Raw genomic sequence first — 7,685 nt, forward strand, 5'->3', positions numbered from 1 at the left:
ACATATAAAACAATGTAAATTTGTTTCAAAATATATATACGAATACACATAAAATAACGTAGACTTCTATAAAAATATATATACAAAATACACATAAAATGAAGTAAATACGTATAAAAAAATGTATACAAAATACACATAAAATAATGTAAATTCGTATCAAAATAAATAAACAAAATACCAATAAAAGAATGTGTATTTGTATAAATATAAATATACAAAATACACATAAAATAACATTATTACATTATTTAATGTGTATTTTGTGGAAATAATATACAAAATACACATAAAATTAGGTAAATTTGTATTGAAATACATACACAAAATACACATAAAATAATGTAGATTTAAATGAAAATATATAAACAAATACACTTAAAATAACGTAAATTTGTATAAAAAATATGTACAAAACACAAGTAGAATAATGTAAAATCGTATCAAAATAAATACACAGAATATTAATACAATAATGTAAATTTGTATGAAAAGAAAGAAGCAAAATACCCATAAAATAACGCATTTTTTTTTATTTATAAAAATATATATACCAAAATACACATCAAAAAATTAAATTTGTATTAAAATAAATATACAAAAAACACATACAATAAGGTAAATTTGTATTGAAATAGATATGCAAAATACATATAAAAGAATGTAAATTTGTTTCAAAATATATATACGAATACACATAAAATAACGTAGATTTCTATAAAAATATATATACAAAATACACATAAAATGAAGTAAATACGTATAAAAAAATGTATACAAAATACACATGAAATAATGTAAATTCGCATCAACATAAATATACAAAATACCAATAAAAGAATGTGTATTTGTATAAATATAAATATACAAAATACACATAAAATAACGTAAATTTATATAAAACTATATACAAAAATACAGAAGTATTTTAATTTGTATGAAAATAGATATACAAAATAAGGTAAATTTGTTTCAAATTCAATAAACAAAATTCAGATAAAAGAACGTATATTTGTAGAAAAAATAAATATACAAAATACACATAAAATAACGAAAATTTGTATGAAAATATATAAAAAAATAAACAAAAATAATTTCAATTTGTATGAAAATAAATATACAAAATACACATGTATTTTGTATATCTATTTTCACACAAATTTAATTACTTTTGTGTATTTTTGCATATAGTTTTATATAAATTTACGTTATTTTATTTGTATTTTGTATATTTATATTTATACAATACACATTCTTTTATTAGTATTTTGTTTATTTATTTTGATACGAGTTTACATTATTTTATGTGTATTTTGTATACCTTTTTTGATACGTATTTACTTCATTTGATGTGTATTTTGTATATTTATTTTCATTGAAATCTACGTTATTTTATGTGTATTCGTATATATATTTTGAAAAAAATTTACATGGTCTTATATGTATTTTGCATATCTATTTCAATACAAATTTACCTTATTGTATGTGCATTTTGTAAATTTATTTTAATACGAATTCAAATATTTTATGTGTGTCTTGGTATATATATTTTTATAAAAAATGCGTTATGTTATGGGTATTTTGCATCTTAATTTTCATACAAATTTACATTATTTTATTTATATTCTGTGTATTTATTTTGATACGATTTTATATTATTCTATTTGTGTTTTGTATATAGTTTTTTATACATATTTACATTGTTTAATGTGTATTTTTTATATATATTTTATACAAATTTACGTTATATTAAGTGTATTTGTTTATATATTTTCATTCAAATTTACATTATTTTATGTGTATTTTGTAAATGTATTTCAATACAAATTTACCTAATTTTATGTGTATTTTGTATATTTATTTTCATACAAATTAAAATTAATTTTGTGTATTTTTGTATATAGTTTTATTCAAATTTAGGTGATTTTATGTGTATATTGTATATCTATTTTCATACAAATACACATTCTTTTATTGATATTTTGTTTATTTATTTTTACGCGAATTTACAATATTTAATGTGTATTTTATATATATATTTTTATACGTGTTTACATCATTTGATGTGTTTTTTGTATATATATTTCTATAGAAATCTACGTTGATTTATGAGTATTCGTATATAGATTTTGAAATAAATTTACACTGTTTTATGTGTATTTTGCATATTTTTTCAATACAAATTTACCTTATCGTATATGCATTCTGTATATTAATTTTAATACAAATTTAATTATGCTATTTGTATTTTTGTAAATGTATTTTTATAAAAATATGCTTTATTTTATGGGTATTTTGCATTTTTATTTTCATACAAATTTACATTATTTTATTTATATTGTTTTTTTTTTTTTTTTAAACAATTTTATATTATTCTATGTGTATTTTGTATATCTATTTTTATACGTATTTACTTAATTTTATGTGTATTTTGTATATATATTTATATAGAAATCTACGTTATTTTATGTGTATTCGTATTTTGAAACAAATTTACATTGTTTTATATGTACTTTTGCATATCTCTTTCAATACAAGTTTACCTTATTGTATGTGCATTTTGTATATTTATTTCAATAGAAATTTAAATATTTTATGTGTATTTTGGTATATATATTTTTATAAGAAATGCGCTATTTGATGGGAATTTTGCATCTTTATTTTCATACAAATTTACATTATTTTATTAATATTCGGTGTATTTATTTTGATACGATTTCACATTATTCTATTTGTTTTTTGCATATATCTTTTTTTATACATATTTATATTATTTAATGTGTATCTTGCATATATATTTCATACAAATTTATTATCTATTATTTATTTTCATACAAATACACATTCTTTTCATGATATTTTGTTTATTTATTTTGACACGAATTTACCAAGATATGTATTTTGTATACATATTTTTATACGTATTTACACAATTTCATGTGTATGTTGTATATATATTTCTATAGAAATCTACGTTATTTTATGTGTATTCGTATACATATTTTGAAACAAATTTACTTTGTTTGATATGTATTTTTGAATATCTCTTTCAATACATATTTACCTTACTGTATATGCATTTTGTATATTTATTTCAATAAAAATTTAAATATTTTATGTGTATTTTGGTAAATATATTTTTATAAAAAATGCGATAATTTTTGGGAATTTTTCATCTTTATTTTCATACAAATTTACATTATTTTATTGATATTCTGTGTATTTATTTTGATACGATTTTACATTATTCTATTTGTTTTTTGTATATATTTTTTTTATACACATTTACATTATTTAATGTGTATCTTGCATATATATTATATACAAATTTACGTTATTTTAAGTGTATTTGTTTATATATTTTCATTCAAATTTACATTATTTGATGTGTATTTTGTATATGTATTTCAATACAAATTTACCAAATTTTATGTGTATTTTGTATATTTCTTTTCAAACAAATTTAAATTATTTTTGTGTATTTTTGTATATAGTTTTATACAAATTTAGGTTATTTTATGTACGCATTTAAATTATTTAATGTGTTTTTTTTTTTTATGCAAATTTACTTTATTTTATGTGCATTTTTGTACATATATTTTTATAGAAATTTGCGTTATATGTATATGTTTTCTCATACAAATTTACATTATTTTATTGCTATTTTGTTTATTTATTTTGATACGAATTACATGATTATATGTGTATTTTGTACATATTTTTTATACTTATTTACATTACTTAATGTGTATTTTGCTTATATATTTTTAAACAAATCTACGTTATTATTTGTATTTGTATAAATATTTTGATACAGATTTACATAATTTTATGTATTTTGTATGTACATTTCAATTCAAATTTAGCTTATTTTAGCTATATTTTGTATATATATTTTCATACAAATTTAATTACTTCTGTGTATTTTTGTATATAGTTTTATACAAATTTAAGATATATTTTGTGTATTTTGTATATTTATAATTATACAAATACACATTATTTTACTGGTATTTTGTTTATTTATTTTGATACGATTTTTATGTGTATTTTGTATTCATTTTTTTATGCGTATTTACTTCATTTTATGTGTATTTTGTATATATTTTTATAGAAATCTACGTTATTTTATGTGTATTCGTATATATATTTTGAAACAAATTTACATTGTTTTATATGTGTTTTTGAATATCTCTTTCAATACAAATTTACCTTACCATATATACCAAAATACACATAAAAAAATTAAATTTGTATTAAAATAAATATATAAAAAACACATACAATAAGGTAAATTTGTATTGAAATAGATATGCAAAATACATATAAAACAATGTAAATTTGTTTCAAAATATATATACAAATACACATAAAATAACGTAGATTTCTATAAAAATATATATACAAAATTCACATAAAATGAAATAAATACGTATAAAAAAATGTATACAAAATACACATAAAATAATGTAAATTCGCATCAAAATGAATATACAAAATACCAATAAAAGAATGTGTATTTGTATAAATATAAATATACAAAATACACATAAAATAACGTAAATTAATATAAAACTATATACAAAAATACACAGAAGTATTGTAATTTGTATGAAAATAGATATACAAAATAAGATAAATTCGTTTCAAATTCAATAAACAAAATTCAGATAAAAGAACGTATATTTGTAGTAAAAATAAATATACAAAATACACATAAAATAACGAAAATTTGTATGAAAAAATATAAAAAAATAAACAAAAATAATTTCAATTTGTATGAAAATAAATATACAAAATACACATGTATTTTGTATATCTATTTTCACACAAATTTAATTACTTTTGTGTATTTTTGCATATAGTTTTATATAAATTTACGTTATTTTATTTGTATTTTGTATATTTATATTTATACAATACACTTTCTTTTATTAGTATTTTGTTTATTTATTTTGATACGATTTTATATTATTTTATGTGTACTTTGTATACCTTTTTTTATACGTATTTACTTCATTTGATGTGAATATTCTATATATATTTTCATAGAAATCTGCGTTATTTTATGTGTATTCGTATATATATTTTGAAAAAATTTACATGGTTTTATATGTATTTTGCATATCTATTTCAATACAAATTTACCTTATTGTATGTGCATTTTGTATATTTATTTTAATACAAATTCAAATATTTTATGTGTGTCTTGGTATATATATTTTTATAAAAAATGCGTTATTTTATGGGTATTTTGCATCCTAATTTTCATACAAATTTACTTTATTTTATTAATATTCTGTGTATTTATTTTGATACGATTTTATATTAATCTATTTGTGTTTTGTATATATTTTTTTATACATATTTACATTATTTAATGTGTATTTTTTATATATATTTTATACAAATTTACGTTATATTAAGTGTATTTGTTTATATATTTTCATTCAAATTTACATTATTTTATGTGTATTTTGTAAATGTATTTCAATACAAATTAACCAAATTTTATGTGTATTTTGTATATTTATTTTCGTACAAATTAAAATTATTTTTGTGTATTTTTGTATACAGTTTTATACAAATTTAGGTGATTTTATGTGTATATTGTATATCTATTTTCATACAAATACACATTCTTTTATTGATATTTTGTTTATTTATTTTGACGCGAATTTACATTATTTAATGTGTATTTTATATATATATTTTTATGCGTGTTTACATCATTTGATGTGTATTTTGTATATATATTTCTATAGAAATCTACGTTGATTTTTGAGTATTCGTATATAGATTTTGAAATAAATTTACACTGTTTTATGTGTATTTTGCATATTTTTTCAATACAAATTTACCTTATTGTATATGCATTCTGTATATTAATTTTAATACAAATTTAATTATGCTATGTGTATTTTTGTATATGTATTTTTATAAAAATATGCTTTATTTTATGGGTATTTTGCATTTTTATTTTCATACAAATTTACATTATTTTATTTATATTGTTTATTTTTTTTAAACAATTTTACATTATTCTATGTGTATTTTGTATATCTATTTTTATACGTATTTACTTCATTTTATGTGTATTTTGTATATATATTTATATAGAAATCTACGTTATTTTATGTGTATTCGTATTTTGAAACAAATTTACATTGTTTTATATGTATTTTTGCATATCTCTTTCAATACAAGCTTACCTTATTGTATGTGCATTTTGTATATTTATTTCAATAGAAATTTGAATATTTTATGAGTATTTTGGTATATATATTTTTATAAGAAATGCGCTATTTGATGGGAATTTTGCATCTTTATTTTCATACAAATTTACATTATTTTATTAATATTCGGTGTATTTATTTTGATACGATTTCATATTATTCTATTTGTTTTTTGTATATATTTTTTTTATACATATTTACATTATTTAATGTGTATCTTGCATATATATTTCATACAAATTTATTATCTATTATTTATTTTCATGGAAATACACATTCTTTTCATGATATTTTGTTTATTTATTTTGACACGAATTTACCAAGATATGTATTTTGTATATATATTTTTATACGTATATACATAATTTCATGTGTATGTTGTATATATATTTCTATAGAAATCTACGTTATTTTATGTGTATTCGTATATATATTTTGAAACAAATTTACTTTGTTTGATATGTATTTTTGAATATCTCTTTCAATACATATTTACCTTACTGTATATGCATTTTGTATATTTATTTCAATAAAAATTTAAATATTTTATGTGTTTTTTTTATATATATTTTTATAAAAAATGCGCTATTTTATGGTAATTTTGCATCTTTCTTTTCATACAAATTTACATTATTTTATTGATATTCTGTGTATTTATATTGATAGGATTTTACATTATTCTATTTCTTTTTTGTATATATTTTTTTTATACACATTTACATTATTTAATGTGTATCTTGCATATATATTTTATACAAATTTACGTTATTTTAAGTGTATTTGTTTATATATTTTCATTCAAGTTTACATTATTTTATGTGTATTTTGTATATGTATTTCAATACAAATTTACCAAATTTTATGTGTATTTTGTATATTTCTTTTCAAACAAATTTAAATTATTTTTGTGTATTTTTGTATATAGTTTTATACAAATTTAGGTTATTTTATGTACGCATTTACAATATTTAATGAGTGTTTTGTATATGTATTTTTATGCAAATTTACTTTATTTTATGTGCATTTTTGTACATATTTTTTTTTAGAAATTTGCGTTATTTAATGTGTATTTGTATATGTTTTCTCATACAAATTTACATTATTTTATTGCTATTTTGTTTATTTATTTTGATACGAATGAAAATAGATATACAAAATATACATAAAATAAACTAAATTTGTATTGAAATATATATACAAAATACATAAAATAATGTAAATTTGTATCAAAATATTTTAACAGATGCGCATAAAATAACGTAAATTTGTTTTAAAATATACAAAATACACATTAAATAATGTTAATATGTATAAAAAAATATATACAAGAACAAATAGAATAATGTAAAATCGTATCAAAATAAATACACAGAATATTAATAAAACCATGTAAATTTGTATGAAAATAAAGATGCAAAATACCCATTAAATAACGCATTTTAAAAAAAA

The sequence above is a fragment of the Eriocheir sinensis genome, unplaced genomic scaffold, assembly GCF_024679095.1.
Source record: "Eriocheir sinensis breed Jianghai 21 unplaced genomic scaffold, ASM2467909v1 Scaffold369, whole genome shotgun sequence".
NCBI classification, from domain to species: Eukaryota; Metazoa; Arthropoda; class Malacostraca; order Decapoda; family Varunidae; genus Eriocheir; species Eriocheir sinensis.